We start from the raw sequence: 18191 nt of genomic DNA, 5'->3' as shown, positions 1-18191 counted from the left end.
TATTCTATTATGAAGCCCCTAAGGGTGGGAGAGAGAGTTTTGCAATTTTGATCAAGAGCCTCTCCACAACACTAGCCAAACAAAATGTTAATGATGGTACAATATGTCTAAGATTGTTTATCTTATCAAGGAGAAAGGGTGCATTAAGAAATTACAAGATGTTAGGGGGGCACCAAGGGGATTTTATAATACACCACCCCTCATCCATGCTTTCCCCCTAGACTTTGACCCACAACCTCTATATAACTAGGCAACTTCCTTTAATTGTTGCATTTTTTTAAAGGAAAAAATGCTTGACATGTAGCCTCCTCATTCACACATCTTGTCTTTTTTCTACCATAAAGCCTTTTCATAGCCTGGCATGAACCATTCATTTGGCATCCCTGCATGGACAACTCCCCTACCATGAATGTGTTCTCTACCTTGCATCAGGATCATGGAAAGCCATGGGCCTTCCATGATGGCATCTCCTGCTTCAAAGTGGGCTACCTTTTATGCTACAAACTTATGTCTTTTCTTTGTTGCATTGATCTCCTTTTGTGATTACCTTAGCTCTCAGGAAAAATTTCTAAGGAAGGTGAAAGGGAGCTATGTCCTCCACCCTTTCCTCTCTTGTAGACTACTAAATCCTTGAACCTAGCATGAGTGACTAACCATCCAATAGATCTTATGTTCCAATTCTCGTAGTGCTTTTCCCTTAAGCTTATCTGTATCTGCAACTATTCCCACACACTGCTCTACTCTTTTACCACATATCTCTAATATTTTTTCCCATAAAGTTTCTTCAACATACTTGGGAGGAACTCCCCCATTGGTAAAAAGGGCCTTACGAAAGAGACTAGTTCCATTTGGAAGATTTAGTGTCAAGTTTAGAAAATTATCACCATAGGACAATTTTTTCTTCTTCCACCCATCTCAAGCCTACTACAAAAACATGGCATCTTGAAGCTTTGCATCAGATTCATTTCTTATCTCTTCATACTTAGCATCCAACCTTTTAGCAGCAATACACTTTCTACTGATAGGTGGGAGATCCACATGGTTGAGAAATGCTTTGAATTTTGGTTGAATGAATCACCAACATTGTTATCTATAAAGCACATGCTAAATTAGCAACATCTTTCATAACATTTTCTACAATTAGTCAGGCACCTAAATGGGGGTCTGGCTAAAAAAAATTGTTTTCAAATAATTGATATTCAAAACTGATCCATTGAACATTTGATACAGATCCTAATCAAAATCCATAACTGAATTGCCAATTAAAACTAATTTTATCACTTTCTTGCAACTTGTCAACTTTGTGCCAGGAGGTCCTTTGACTGGCCTTAAAAATTGACTGAAATGCCTGATTTGGCTCTTGAATCAAATATACTAATTCTTTGTTCCACACACTCCTACCCTATTTAATCTAACTCATGATGAATTCTTAGTCAAAAGATATTGACTGTCGAAGTTTCCCTCTCAGAACTACCTACACACAAACATGTTAGAAAATAGTAAAATGTGTTCAAATTTGGCTTTGAAAACTGGGCAAATTGATACTTGGGGAAATGAAAAATAGTGAATTGGTTCACTATCATGAGGAAAATATGAATCTACAATTAGGGATCATGACAAATAACTAGGCACAAATGACAAGTGGTCAAAGTGGGCTATTCAGATTTGTAGACTAGAAACACTAGCAGAAAAGTAGTTTTTGCAAAAGGAATGGACTTGGGAAATTGTGGACAGATTTGTCAAGATTTAAAAAATGGCACACTTAAATAATTTTTAGAGAAGAACACAATGGTACAATCCATTCAATCTCATCTATCAAGCATTTAGAGTTATGACACCATGAAAAGGGGTACCTGATCAATCTGCATTTATTGACACTAGCAAAAAGTTACAAATTGCATTTGGAGTTGCATTTGAAAATAGATCAAATGGATTCATCATAAGCTCAAAATTGAAATATAGCAATTCTCTAACCCCTAGAATATGATTCAAAAGGAATTTCCTTTTTTGGATCAACTAGTCATAAGTTATAATTTGTCAAACAAGGCCTTCTAGAATTTTGAACAATTCACATCAGCGTGACAACAATAAATAACCAACTTTGAGGGATTCAAAACCTAGTCAAGTAGATTCAAAATGACTCAAAATATAGAAAATAGGTTCTCTAGTAAGGAAACTAAACACACCCAAAGTGGAAAGTCATGAAATATTATTGGGTGTGAGATATTCAAATGCAAACAGGGCCTCCTGTCACTGTTTGACACTTGGGCAAAAATGCAGATTTGGACATGCTCAAAATGGGACTTCACGGAATGACAGAATGACAATTTATCTTCATGTGATGAGTAGATATACTGAATGCAAGGTGTTAGAAATATTAAACACCTCTTAGGACTCACAAGTATAGTTCGGTACACATGCAATAGAAAGTTCTTATATGGCTTAATTTTTCAATGGTACTAAAAAATGGGGCTTCAATTTTGAGTCCAAATAGCCCCTTCCAACACTACTAAAAGGAATGAGTGCAGTTCTAACAAGGATGGATGTAGAATATATCCCAAAGAACCAACTATCTCCTCAAATGATAAAGAGAACTCTTGCAACTACTATACAAAAGGATCCACAATCATATCAACCTGGTAAGATTAATCATGTAGAGAATGGACAAGAGGGTCAGAGTGGGCCCTCACAACAAATGAAGAAGGGTAATCTTCATTAAAAAGAATATTTATATCATCAATGATGTCTCCCAAATCTGCTATGTGTGACTCCACAAACAAACCTGAAATATCTGTCATGAAGTCATCCCTTGATGCTAGAACTAGAAGACAAGGTGTACCCAACTATACTTAATTACATGGCCCTATCACTGTAGCAATGTATGTATGTGGAATGTGTTGATTTGGTGATCTTGACCTATATCTATCAATAGGATCCCACATATTTGAATCTATTGAATCACTATCACAGTTGTCACTATCAGTTTTCACAATGTATGAAGTATGGAGAGGATTAGAGGATAAGCTAGGTGAATTTTCCTCAAAGTGAACATTCCTCTCTATGAAGATCTCATGAGTCTCAAGATTCATAAGTCTATATGCCTTAACACTATCATTATATCTGATGAAATTATAAGGCCTTGGTAGTGGTGCCTTGCATTCCTTTAAAGATATGTTTGCCCATGCTGGACAACCAAAAATTCTAAAGTGTTTCACAACTGGTTTTCTTTCGCACCATGCCTCAAAAGGAGTCATTCCATATAAGATATTATGAGGAGGCATATTAAGTATGTGATTAGCACTACTTATAGGTTTGACTTCAAGTGATGGATCAAGAGACTTAGCTTGAATCATGTAACTTGCCATGGACTTAAAAGTTGTAATCCTCATTGCTGCAACATTTATCTTTTCCAAACTAAATGTTACCATATTATGAAGATCAATACCTTAAATTTCACAATAGTCTCTAATTCTTGAGTTCACATATGTACTTTCATTGTCCATACAAAGAACCTTGATGGCTTTCCTTGATTTCTTCTCAACACGACTCTTGAAGGCTAGAAACTTATCAAGTACTTCATTCTTATGATCAATAAAGTAGACCCATGTATAGCATGAAAAGTCATCAATGAAAGTGAGGACATAGCAACCCTTGCTAATTGATGTCACTACAAAAGGACCTACTAGAATCATGTGAACCAATTGAAGAACAACTGATGCTCTACAAGACTTCCCTTTGTCAATCTTTTCTTCTAGATGCATATCCATTGAACAAGTTGAACATTCACCCTTAGAAAAGTTGATTGTAGGTAGACCTTTTACCATATTGTTTGAGCTAAGGTGATGAAGATAGTAGAAAGAAAGATGTTCATACCACTCATGCCATAATTTACTTTGTGAATGAGATTGTTTCAATAAGGCATGTGAAGGAGATTTAGGCACAAAGTGGGAGAAGGAATAAAACCTTATGTCATGATTGACTTTACCTACTGCAACCAATGAATCATTCTTAAGATTGTGCACCATTATTGAATCAAGAAGGAACTCAACTTTATTGCCACCTCCATAGTGAGTGATTTGGTAGATTGAAAGGAGATTAGTGCTAAGGTTAGGAAAGTAGAGAAAATATTTGAACTCTCCATTTTCCATCTCAACTTGTCCTTTCCCTTCAACTTCCATTTTTGTATCATCCCTTACAAAGATGTGAGGTACCTTAGACTTCTTCAATGAAGAAAAGTTTCCTTTTGAAGAACCCATATGATATGAGGCTCTTGAGTCAAGAATCCATTCCCCTAAAGAACTTGAACTTGCCATAAATTCTTGTCCTTTTTCCTTTGAAGGGGATGGATTTGAATCCTTGGAAGCTTTTGGCACATCGATTTTTTTCTTCCTAAGTAGGTTTTCCAACTCATAAATTCTATTAGTCTTGCAATGATGCTCATCATGATTTGGTTTCTTGCAATATACACAAAATAGTTTGTCACTCTTGTTGTTGTCTCCCTCCTTGTTGGAAGAAGAACTACCTTGTTGTGAGGAGGAAGATTCTTATGTCTCTGATTGTGATTTTTGCTTCCACTACTTTTTCTTTTTATTGGTAGAACTTTAACTGCTTTGATATGATTGGTTCTCATTACTAGCCACCAATGCTTTGGTATTTGATGATGTGATAATTACCATATCTATCAACTTGTATTGTTCCAATATCAACATTTCTACAAATGCATCAAATGAATGCTTAGTGAAGGCACTTCCCATGGTCAACCTGTGAGTGTTGTAACTCAAAATAGAAGATGCATACTCTAAAGGTAGCCTCCTCAAGATGTGATGAATCAATCTATTGTCCTTCATGGGATTACCACAATCTTTAAGTAGTACTCTCAATTCATTGGCTTTGTTAACCTAGTCTTGAATTGTGGAAAAATTATTTGGATTCAAGAGAAGTAGATCATCCTCAATTTGGAATACCTTTTCCTCATCCACCTCACCATACAACCCTTCAAGTTTTTCCCAAGCACCCTTGGCATCCTTAAAGATGGAAATGTGGAAGAAGAGATCTCTATAAACACAACTTTGAATAATTCCTAAAGCCTGGTTGTCTTTTATTTTCCAACCAACGTGTGTTGTAGTATCAGTGGGTTTGGTAATTGTACCATCAACATATAGATTTAAGCATTTTCCCATTGGTCTACTCAATACAATATATTTCCATGCAATATAATTGAGTGAAGTTAGAAGTAGAGATTTAGGTGAACCCATGACATAGAAAATTAAATGAGAACAACAGAGAAAGAAAGACACAAGAACACAAGACCCACCCCCCTATTCACTCAATCAGTGAACCCTCCCAAAAAGATGCTTTTGGAACTTTATATGTAGTGCATTTACAATAGGCCACTTGTCAAAATGGACATGAGTGGGCTTCTAATTTTTCTATTTATAACTACCTTTTTAGGTTCAAATCTAGTACTAAGAATTATAGCTTAGATGTACAACAATTTTGAAGTGTAATCAAAGCACTACAATGTGAAAAAGGACCTAATTCTAAAAGTGGTATTTTTTTCTCCATAGAAGCTTATAATCTAATTGTAGATCTAGAAAGTAGATGAAAAATTAAGAACTTCCAAAAAAAATAGAACCTAAAAATGTATCCAAATGAGCCTATACAAAGTGTTTGAAGTTGTAAAATGTAGGATTGGACAAGTATAGTCACAAAAAAATACAATTTCTGTCAAATTCATGAACCAAAACTAGAAAATAATAGCACCACTAAATTTTTTATGAAATTCTACCCAACAAAAAAAAAAAAATTACACCTGATTTGGACTTTGGATGACTGAGATATGACCTCCCAAAGTTGGACTATCAAATCAAAATTGAATCTGGAGAGGTGTCTGATTAGCAAACTGCAAGGTTAAATTTGACATCCAAATAGCCATCATAATAGTTCAATCTAGCATGTGGATGAGATCATATGAACATCAAATTTAATTAAATGGTTGGCTAACATCAGCAAAAAAATTTCCTTGCTGGCATGACAGATGATGTGACTAATGACATCAATTGTATGGATGGCACATGTGGATTTGATGTGGTAGTGTATGAAAGGCTAACTATGCTTAGGCTAAGGTGACATTAGTACTACTACAGATGTGCTTAGTCACCACCAATTGAGCTGATGTATCACTTGGATGTATCCAACTAGTGGTCCACATGTCGGTCGACTTTAACTTAGGTGGTTTGATGTAGTGGGGTCTACGTACATGGATGATGATTAAGGTTTCATGGTAGGCCTGACCTATGATAGGGCACCACATGGAGCTGAAGTGTATGCCAGAGGGGAGGCCACAATGGGGGCGAAGCTAGCGAGATCTTTGATGTTGGTGGTCAGAGTATGCATCAGGGGGACATTTCATTGGTGGCTAGTGTAGAGCAGTGGCACCAGTTTTAAGAAAAATGATGGCCAAAGGTATATTGCCAATACTAGTGTCATTATTTAAAAGGCCATCAATGTGGTGGTGTGGGTTTTATCCCACATTCACCCTAATGCAAATTTGAATAATGTTTAAAACATACATCGGTAGGACATACAACAAATGAGGCCACTGATATGTAAATGTAGCTCATTGAGTGTGAAAGGGGTTTCCCCGTCGATAGATATTGTTGGTGGATGGTTAGGAAATATGAAAAATTATAGAGAATATTCCTCAGTAGGGGATGGGATTTGACCACCTAGTTCCTACAAAAAAAAATTCTCTCTAGGCTTGATAGGCTAAAAAAATATTTTGAAAAATAGCCAAAAATTTCTAATGGAAATTGCAGAGAAAATAAATTTAGATCTGAAATAAATTCACAAATCTAAAAAATGATCATATCGAATTTGGAAATTGGGCCTTTGGGTGGTAGTTTGCAAAAAAAATTTGCCTCAAATTTGACTATGGCCTAGGGTAGGAAAATTTATAGTCAAATTTCACTAAATCGATGCTATGGATGTAATGGTGAGGTCTGCTTTGGCTCTAGACACTCCCAATAATTATGATACTCTCGATTTGAGTCAAGGTCTTCCAAGAGGTGAAGCAAGAAGATGGTCTCCAATGGCTAATGTGGATTTCCTTATCTCCTTCTCCATGTTTAAGCAATAGTGCCATTTTTTTTTAACTATGGAGCATAGCTCTTTTGGCATTGTATTTTCTAGTTCAAAAAGGGTGATCTTGAATTTTGCCATCATGGTATAGATGGGTTCTTCTACCATGTTTTTTTACTCCCTTGACAACTTATTGAATTCAATGCCCTTAAGATCTGACAGGTTTGTATTATACTTGAAATTATCACAAATAATTTCTAAGTTAGATTTAGGTGTATGACTTACCACTCTAAATTGACTATTGTCATCAAACTCTATCTTCTCATCATCAGATTTAGGGGGTGCCACATACTTCCTCCTTTGTTTCTTCTTCTTTGGACTTGCTTGCTCCATGGCTTTCTTCTTTTCTTTCTCTTTCACTACCTTAGTAGTTTCCCTTGTGTCTACCCTAGTGGTATGCTTGGCTAGGCTTAGCTTTGCTACTTTGTTCTTTCATTTGGGCTAAGGAGCAAGTGGCTTTTGTGCTTTTCTCTTCTTTGGCTCTACCTTGAGTGCATCCTACTCAGCTTCTTCTTCAGCATCTTCTCCCATTCCTTGAGTCAAGCCTAATGGGCCTTCCCCTTGCTCATCTTCATCTTCATCACCCTATTCATCTTCTTCTTCATCCTCTGCAACCCCTTCTCCAAATCTAACCTTTAGCTTCTTTACCAATCTATCCTTCCTTTTGATGGTGGAAGTAGTCTTTAATTCCATATCTACTTTGGATCTCACCACATCATAGGTTCCAAAATGTGGTGCACTTTTATCAATTTCTTCTATAAGAAAGGTTGTGATTGATGTAGATGCATCATCTATTTTTATCTCATACCCAAGGGGTCTCAACCATCTGATCCTTGGTATTGCTACTTGAATGTAAGTATAATCTATATCAACAAGTAAACATACATCATTTACATGTTTTTCAACTAAATAAATAGGAATCCTCAGTCTTTGCTTTATGGTCTTTTTGAAGTCTTCAAGATAACTGGTCATCATTGTTTCAAAATTGGTTCCCATTTGCTCAATATACTCATTCACTTGGGAGACCACTGACATGTTTGTTTTCTAGCTAATCTTTCCAAAGGATGTAAACTTGTTCTATACATAAAAGAAAATGCAAACAAAATTTGCACCAAATTTGCATTGTGCACCCTTGCTTCTCGTTATTTCTCCTAGGTTTTTATTAATTTGTTGTAGTTGTAGCTCTACAACATCATAAGTATGATCTTTCTTAACTAGCTTATAGCCTACATCCACTACAATGCATAGAACACTATTAAGTCTATAGATTGATAGAATTTATGGGATATGACTCTAACAACAAAGTTAATGAGGGGATCCTAGATGGTTTTTATGTTCATCCCTTGCTTGTTCCATTTGTCTCCAGTGTTTTTCTCAATTACCTCCTTTGAGTCACTTCTAAGAGTCTTTGGCCAATCTATGGTTGGGTACCTTGTAACTTTATGCACGATTCTCTTTGAAATTTTCATTGGACCATCTTCTAACCATAGGCTTCCATCGTGAATCCTACTCAACACTAGTCTTATCCATTCCATTTTGAAGATAATGGGAAATTCAAGTGCATGGGTCAAACCCTTGGTTTCAACAATTTTGTATTCATCTTTCAAGACTCTATTTACACACAACTTATCAAAGGCTTCCTTAATTTCCATATCTCCAATGGCTCCTATCTTGCAGTTATAGCACCTTCTTACATCCTGAAACATGAAAACTTTGGGTGAAATGATGGAGAGGGCACCAACTGGGTCATTTTTGTAAGCAACTTCTGGGATAGGGAAAAAATCCAATTGCTTAACCTAGTTGGACACTAATTGAGCCTCAAGCAGTTCTTTCTCCTGATTTTTCCTTGAACTAGATGCCATTTCTTCTTTCTAGGGTTTGAATTTAAAGAAAAATAGAGACTACATAACTCAACACTAATATAAATACCTTTAGATCAATGAATCTATGTTGAATCACGGTTGAAATCTACTCAAACATTGCTTTCTCTACTTAGAAATCACTCTGCTCTCTTCTTCATCTTTTCTCTTTGATTGCAATGAAGAAAAATGGGTGAAAATGCAATCATATACCCTATTTTTGTAGCATTTAATGCTTAATGTGATTACAAATATTCACTCAACTTCTTAATCATTTCAACATTACTCGGCTTCCATTGATTTTCAACCACTCAGTATCCATTGAAGTTTCCCTTACTTGGAATCAACTAGAATTTTCATTATCTTGGCATCCACTACCAACTTAGTTGTAACTAACCACTCAGCATCTTAGGGCAACTCAGCAACACTTGTGACAACTTGAAATTTTAACTTTGCATCTCTAGTCATGCTAATCTCTACTTTTTAGTACTTGCTTGTGTTGGAACTAATGTATGATAAAGCTTTGTATATTAGTCCCATACACCTTCTCTTTCTTAGTTGGATGAAGTGTGACCACTTGATTTCTTAAGTGGAGTGATCCCTCCATTGCATGTGATGCCTCCATCTCTTCTCTTCCTTGTTTTGTTCATTTCTCCTCTGATATGTTCATCATCAACTTTTTCTTTTCCTTTGTTGAACTTAGAGTTTTTTGCCTTGGACTTGGTTGAGAAAAACTTGATGATGTGTCCTATCTTTAGATAACTAAAGAATGTGGTTTGACTCAACCATCTATTATAGTTGCCACTGAAATGTGTTCTTATGCAATTCTTAGGAATGTGCCCATACTCTTGACAGTAGTGACAACTCTTCCTAGTATTATAGTCCCAATTGTAGTGGTGTCCATGGCTTCTAGTCTTTTCTGGTTGGTTTGGTGTCCACATAGGCTATTTTTTACACTCAAAATCTCTATGACCATACTTCTTGCAATTGTAGCAATGACCATCAAATCTTGATGTCCTTATAGTTTTGGTCCTGCAATCTTGTGCCTAGTGTCCTTGCTTATTGTATTTGTGAAAGTGACCCTTGTTCTTGGGTTTGTCCTATTGATTGGCCTTTTTACTCTTGCATACATTAGAGGTATGTCCCTTTTTACCATACAAATGATAAATGGGTTTAGTGTTCTTACCTTTGTCACTTCTTTCTTCTATAGTCTTTGATGACTCTCCTTCTTTAGTGCTAGTGAATCCTAGTCCTAAAGTATCATTGCTAGATCTTGGTGATTTTAGTAGTTGTTCAAAGTGCTTGATGGCTTCACTTGATTTGTTGAAGCTCTCTATTATCTCCTTCTCTCTTCTCAAGCCATTCTATAGCTGTTGATTTTTCATTTTCAATGTGGAGATCTCAATCTCCTTAACATTTAGCTCATGATGAGCATTCATCATTTGGCTTAGGGTGTCTAGCTACATGTTTGAAACTCTTGCAAGCTCTATTGACTTCTCTTCTAGTTTTTTGGCAAGATTTCTCTTGTCATCTTCAATCATGGCCCTATCTTTAATGGCTCTTTTCTTCTGCTCAGTTATTTCACAAAACATTATGGCTTGTGATTCCTACTCAATTTTGAGAGATTTGATCTCTTCTTCTTGAGCTTTATTCTTCTTCATCAAATTTTCTATTGTTGCATCAAACTCTTTCATATCTCCATTGGAAAATACTTTTTTGGTGTCAATCTCCTTGTACTATGTGTCATTTTCAGCTATGGCAATCTCTTTTCTTCTCTTTAAGGATTTTCTCAGCTCTTCTTTGGCTTCCTCCAAGTTGTGTAGAAAGAGTTGTATGTTAATCACATGGTTATCTATGACCTTCCCAAGTTTTTAGACTTCCATCTTTAGATTTTTGTCCAAGCTGTAAAGCTTCTCCTTATGAGAAATTAGCTCTAATACCAATTGTTGGAATATACAAATAGGAAGATTAATTCTGAGAGGAGGGGGAGGGGGTGAATCAAAAGTAACACATTTTAACCATAAATTTTTTTAGCTGAAATTAATTGTATGCATTTAAACATATCAAATAAACATAAAATAAAAACATGCATCAAGAGACATAACACCAAATTTTGGTCACCTAGAAACCCTCCAAAATGAGAAGCTAACTTTAGGGTAGGGATGACACCCACAAATTATTAATACAACAATATATGTTTGACCACTTCCAATGGTCTGCCCTGTGAGAGGCCTACCCTATTAAAGGCTTTACACTCTATTAAAAGTGACCTATTCAAAGGATTTACAAACACTTACTTGAAGTGTTATCCTGTCAAAGGATTTATCACCTTGTTAAAGGTTCTACAACATAGCTATTAAGCTAACCTATCAACATAGGATTTTTATTGCTAATGCAATTGCTAGAGAGTATTAGATTGAATTGACCTGATAGCTTACAATCCTTTATTGCTGATTTTAGGCTCTTGATCTACTCACTTTGTTCTAATCCTCGCTGATTTAATATCTATGTGAAACTTTGATGCTCTATTTTGACCAACTAAATTCTACAATGCTGATCAATTCTCTAAGTCTTGACACCCCTAGTGCAACTCACTTTCTTCAACAACTCTTAATCATGGGGTCTTTACCTTCTCATAAAGGCTTTGACGACTTAGGGTTAGGCTTGAATTCATGATCTTCTTTTCCCACTCAAATCCTTACACTTTTCCTATAGGTTGCATGCATTTTGCATTTTTCTTATTGGTTGCATGTTGATTACATAGGTAATGTAAAAGACTCAATCTTATCTCTAAATTCCTTCGTGATTCATCTTAAAAATGGTTTACATCAAAGTTTGTGTAGGCACAAACTCATATTTTGATTTTGTGTTACTCAGCATATACTAATTGCTGATGCTCGACACATATAGGATTTTTGGCTCACTCAGCTCCTATAGTAACTCTTTCTTGCTCAACATCTATTCACTACTTGGCACCTATAGTGACTCAGCATATATAGTTCACTCAATACCTAAAGTCACTCAGTATCTATTATCACTCGACACATGTATCTTGCTCGGCACCTAAAGTTCACTCGACACCTATTGGATTTCTCACTCATGTAGCTTGGCATGTATAGTGTACTCAGCTTCAACTTGAAAATTGGTTAAGTGTGTTGACACTCAGTTGTCAAAACTAATCTAAGACAAACAAGGACATAGGCCAAAGCTCACATGATACTATAAATATGCCCTCTCTCTAGTTTAATACAATAATATTGAAATCCTATAATACTTCATTACATACTAAGATAGAAGATTCCGGCAATGAAGAATTTGTGTTCCCTTTCAACCAAGAAGAAGAACCTAAACCTGTTGAAATTTTTATCTTTGGTAATGACAATTTAAATGCACACAACTTGCATAAATAGAAAGAATCACTAACTACCTATGGAATATAACCTACTCCTTCTGACCTATGAGTACCTAAATTTCCTATGCATTTTTCTATCTAGATATAACAGCCTCAAGCACAAGGAGCTATACCCACCTTATTAAATAATCTCGCTTGGTCTACAAAAATATATAGTGTTATTGAAGAATTAAAAATAACCAAGAAAAATATCTCTATGTATGACATGTTACAAATTTTTCCCACCCAAAGGGAAGCACTTTTGAAAACACTAGATTAGACTAATGCATTCACCAACACCAACATTCAAAAGATAAACTCTCCCCAAGTCAATACTGCCAAAAATATGCTAACTATGTTCAAGGATAAGATGGAAATGCCTCCTTTTCTTCTTAGTATTCAAGCATTTGGGAAGAATTTCCATAATTTACTTGTTGTTTTAGGCACTTAATGAAACACAATCCCACTCTAGATATCTCAAAGGCTAGGAGTTACTCAAAAACACACTAACCGTGTTATGATCTATCTCAATAAGATGGAATTAAAGGTCATAGAGGTACTAAAGAATGTATGCATTCAGATGACTATAGATCATCAAATCTAGGACATCATTGACATTATGTAGCATACATTCCTAATACATATGACATAATCCTAAGTAGGGAATGGACTAGGTGTCTTAAAGAATGGTTTTCCATTCAAATTTTATCTCAAAGGTCAAAATAGGGCCCACAATGCTATGTATCACCTCTCTACCACTTCATAATATTAACTCATTATTAGTCTTAACCCCTCGTGAACATGAAAACAAAGAGGAATCACATACTTTTAGCCTTAAACATGAGTCTTCATTAATTCCAAGTGACCTTGCAATCAGATAGGAATCACTATTTCTCACCATAAATCTCAAGTTAAAGTAAATTGTATTTGACCATGCAAAAAAGGTACATCTATCTTTTGGTTGCTCAATCACAACTTGAAAACATAACCTAACATTAAGCCTTTTGACTAATCAATGAAGGCATTGCCACATTAGAACCTTAACCTTGGGTTATAATTAACCCATTGTAATCCTACAACAAAGGCATATGAACTGCTATTGAAAAGTGGGCCCAATAGTACATGTGTCATGCAGGCATATCCATACTTTCTTTAAACCATGATCAACTTCAAAATGCAAGCATATGCCCACCATTAATTTTGGAAGATCTAATGATTGGGAAGATGCAGTTATTCTCCTTAAAAAACAAGGGGACCCATAAGATAGGTGTTACTCTTTTGCAACTTTGTAATCAAAACCAAGGGTTAAGCAATTAACCTTGCGACCATGTAGCCCAAGAGGAATCACATTATTGCCTCTTAGAATTCAGGTCAATGTTAACTCAGTGTGACTAAGTGACAATTGCATAGTTTAATTAAGTTTTCCACATCACGACTAATTCTAACTGAATGCCACTTGACATCGTGACTATGCAATCACATATGTTTCTTTCATGTTGAGTGTTTCGCTAGGTCACTGAATTCCTTGCTCTTATGCTTCTTAACTACTTAATTGGGTGAACAAAGGATTTCATGACTACTTGTAGTTTATTTTCCATGTCATAGCTTGAGGTCTAGTTGCATCTTGGATACCTATGACTACTTGAAAGCAAGCCTTTGAGTGTGATCACCCAGTCATAACTATCAGCAACTATCTCTATTTAACCTTGTGAAGCCATGACCAAAGTGTTTGTTACTTTGCAGCCTATGTTCACTTCATCCTCTTGACTACTACAACCCTACAATAGCAATTTTTTTTCCCTAGTCACCCTTTCATAGCTTATCTTCTAGTTGGCATAAAATGTCTACCACCCTATGATCATTGTAAACTTAACTGCCAAATTTGTCTTTTGCATTATTGCAACTTAATCTTTAACTCAATCATTAACTCTTGTGAACGAGTGATCAAAGGAATTCATTGCATCGTAACTTAACTACAGTTAAGCCTTATCCTCCTATGACTCTATGAACAAAGTCTTTTCACTACATTGACACTCTGACCCTAGGTTTACCTCAATGTTTTGCTATAGTGCAAACAAGGCACAAGATAAACTACTATAGTTACTTTGATGCAAGGTAGTCGCATGGTCACAACTTAAAATTTAACTAGATCTTTAACCTTACTACTAGGCAATAAGGAAAACACATCTTTAGAACCTTAAACCATGATTAAGTTTAGCCACCTACAACTGCATTAACAAAGCTTTTGTAGTTTCACCATCTTTAATCTCTAGTTATCTTTACTCCTTGCAACCATGCAAACATGAGCTTCTTGATGACTGTGTCACACCATCACCACATAAGATGTAACTACATTCTTCACCCTTGCAAAGCCATGACAACCACCATATATAAATCACCCAGTCACAACTTAACAAGGCAATATGACCAAAAACCTAGGGTTAAAAATATATGAAGGTTTTTTATGTACCCTTTTAATTGGAATGGCATATAATGAATCAAATAAAAGGACATGAACTATGGCTACCACCTTAGATGGAAAATACTGGTCAACACCTCTACCCATTTTTTGCATAGTGATAAAAAATGGTAATAGGAACAAATGAAGAAACCATGTCCCAAATCACAAATAAGCTCACTCATCTGTAATTATCATAAGGGAAAAACAACAATTTCTAGTTATCTAATGAAAATCTAAACAACAAAAATTTTGGGAAAAGCTAGTTAAAGAACTTCAATTCTTCTAGGAATAACATTATTGGAAATAACTTCAAGTCATCATATTGCAACAATGGATTTCCTTGACAGAAATGACAATGGAACACTTTCCCATAAAATAGAACTGTACCAAGTGACAATAATAATAACATTCAATTTTTCAAAGTCAATCAAGTAGACATAAACCAAAGTGCATTCAATTCCAATATGTTATGTGGAGGAAATTAGGACATAGGCCAAAGCTCACACAATACTAGCAATATTCCCTCTCTCTAATTTAATACAATAATACTGAAATCCTATGATACTCCATTACATACTAAGATAGAAGATCATGGCAATGAAGAATTTGTGTTCCCTTTCAACCAAGAAGAAGAACCTGAACTTGCTAAAAATTTTACCTTTGACAATGATAATTGAAATGTGCACAACTTTAATAAATAGAAAGAATCATTAACTACTTATGGACAATAACCCACTTCTCCTAACCTATGACTAACTAAATTTCATATGCATTTGTCTATGCAGATATAGAAGCCTCAAGCACAAGGAGCTATACCCACCTTATTAAAGAATCATGCTTGGTCTAGAAAAATATGTAGTATCATTGAAGAATTCAAAATTACCAAGGAAAAGATCTCTATATATGACATGATACAAAGTTGTCACACCCAAAGGGAAACACTTTTGAAAACACTAGATTAGACTAATGCATCCACCAACACCAACATTCAAAAGATAAACTCTCCCGAATCAATACTGCCAAAGATATGCTAACTATGTTCAAGGACAAGATGGAAGTGCCTCCTTTTCTTCTTAGTATTCAAGTATTTGGGAAGAATCTCCATAATTGACTTGTTGTTTTAGGCACTTAATGAAACACAATCCCACTTTGGATATCTCAAAGGCTAGGAGTTACTCCAAAACCCACTAACTGTGTTTTAATTTATCTCAATAAGATGGAATTTAAGGTCATAGAGGTACTAAAGAATGTATACATTCAGATGACTATAGACCCCCAAATCTAGGATGTCATTGACATTCATGTAGTATACATTCCTAATACATATGACATACTCCTAAGCAAGGAATGGACTAGGTATCTTAAAGAATGGTTTTCCATGGGTTTTTCCAACTATGGATACCATGGAAATGACTAAATAACCAAATCAAGATTGATGTTGAGCCTATGATATAAAAGGTTATTGTAGAGTGCAATGCACCTAACAAATTTTTTATCTCCAATTTGACTTAGGGTCTTATAGAGTAGTCACACTTGATACCATGCAAACTAAGAAATCTAATGGAAATCCTGCCACAAGTTGTCAAAAGCTACCTCCATATGAAATCATCATTCAATTCATTACTAGAATTGTCACTAATTTGAAATACATCAGAGAAGACACAGACCCAAACATATTTCTCCTCCCTAGATTCTGCTAGTTGCATTGCATGAGTCATTCTGAGTTTGAATGTTTGAGTTATCAATACATTGTCACCTAGGTGATGACCCAACTATATCCATCCACAAGTACAAAGGTAGACAACCTCTTAGTAATAGACAATCATGATATAGGTAAAATTCAAGAGGATACCTCTAATATTCCCTTGAAAAGTGTTGATACTATGGAAGATAATTTTGTAGAAGAAAGTGAAGAGGATTTTAGTGCATCATACAATGAAACTTCCTTGGATAGAGGGGCATTACCCTCTCCTCTCTAAGGGATCATCACTTTATGTAGAAGGTGACACTTTATAAAAGGTTAAGTCTTGGTCTTGGTGGTTATATATCCTAAACACCCAGCTTCCAAGGTCACCAAACTAATCGAGAAAATTCAAGAGAAGAAAATAAATCAAGTTTTTCCCTTATCAAAAAATGCTACTAGCAATGAACTGACGCAAGGAAAGATGCAATAGATTCCCAAGAAGTATTTCAAAGATCAACTAAAGAGAAGATATAAGAAAATAAACATAAGTTGAAGACACCCAAGTAAGAATGAATTTGGACTCTCAAGTTTGATGACTCTAAGTGTAAACAAGGAGTAGGAGTTGGGATTGAGCTCATTAGTCCCAAAGGAAAATCTTTTTATGTTTTACATCACTTCCAATCCACATACATGAACAACATGATAGAATATGAAGCTATAGTCTAGGTACTTCTCTTCATACTGGAGAAGAAAGTCAAATCCCTTATTGTGGAAGGCAATTCTAAGTTGGTGATTTGACAAGTAAAGACAATCTATTCTTATAGTGACAAGAGGTTAATGACCTATCACAAGTGAGTATGGGACTTTATGGATGACTTTGATATACTAAATGTCAAATATATCCCTAAAAGATGGAATATGATTGTTGATACATTATCTATGTAGGCCAATGTGCTAGAACCCATTGAAAGGACAAAACTCAAAAGGTTTTTTCTTGAACTTGTACATGCCCCATCAATCCCAAACAACATCATAAACTTCCAAGTTTTTCAAGATGATCAACATATCTTAGAGTCCATCATATGTAGTGGTTTTTTTGAAGGATAAATAATTGACCAAAAGCTCAAAGCAGAATTAGAAGACTAAGAAGAGGAATATCAGGATGAAATCTTAAACTTCAAAACCAACACTATCCCCAAATGGATGATGTAATTGGAATGCATCTTTGATCAAAATGAGTTTGCATGCCAGAAGGAATCCCTTGAAGAAAAGGGTAATGATGAGTGTGATTCCTACAACTTGGGCACTAAAGATGATCACAAGATGGTCAACATTGAGAAGGCATGTACCACTCAAGAAAGAGATGAAATGATGTGCCTTCTCACTAAGTATAGAGATGTCACCACTTGGATCTATGAGGAGCTTAAACTTATGATGCCAACATCATCACACATAACTTCCCACTAAATCTAGATTCCAAGTATTTCCATCAAAGACAATGATCTATAAACCCAATCATTGAGCAACTAATAATGAAATATGTCCAAAGAAATTTGGATGCCAATATTATCTTCCCTATCTAGCATTCTACCTAGGTGGCCAACCTCATGCTATTAAGAAAGAAAATAAAATAAATTAGGATTTATGTTGACTTTA

Source organism: Cupressus sempervirens, chromosome 11, assembly GCF_028749045.1.
Source record: "Cupressus sempervirens isolate cs-2001-9-10 chromosome 11, ASM2874904v1, whole genome shotgun sequence".
NCBI lineage: Eukaryota > Viridiplantae > Streptophyta > Pinopsida > Cupressales > Cupressaceae > Cupressus > Cupressus sempervirens.
This window is presented reverse-complemented; position numbering follows the sequence as displayed.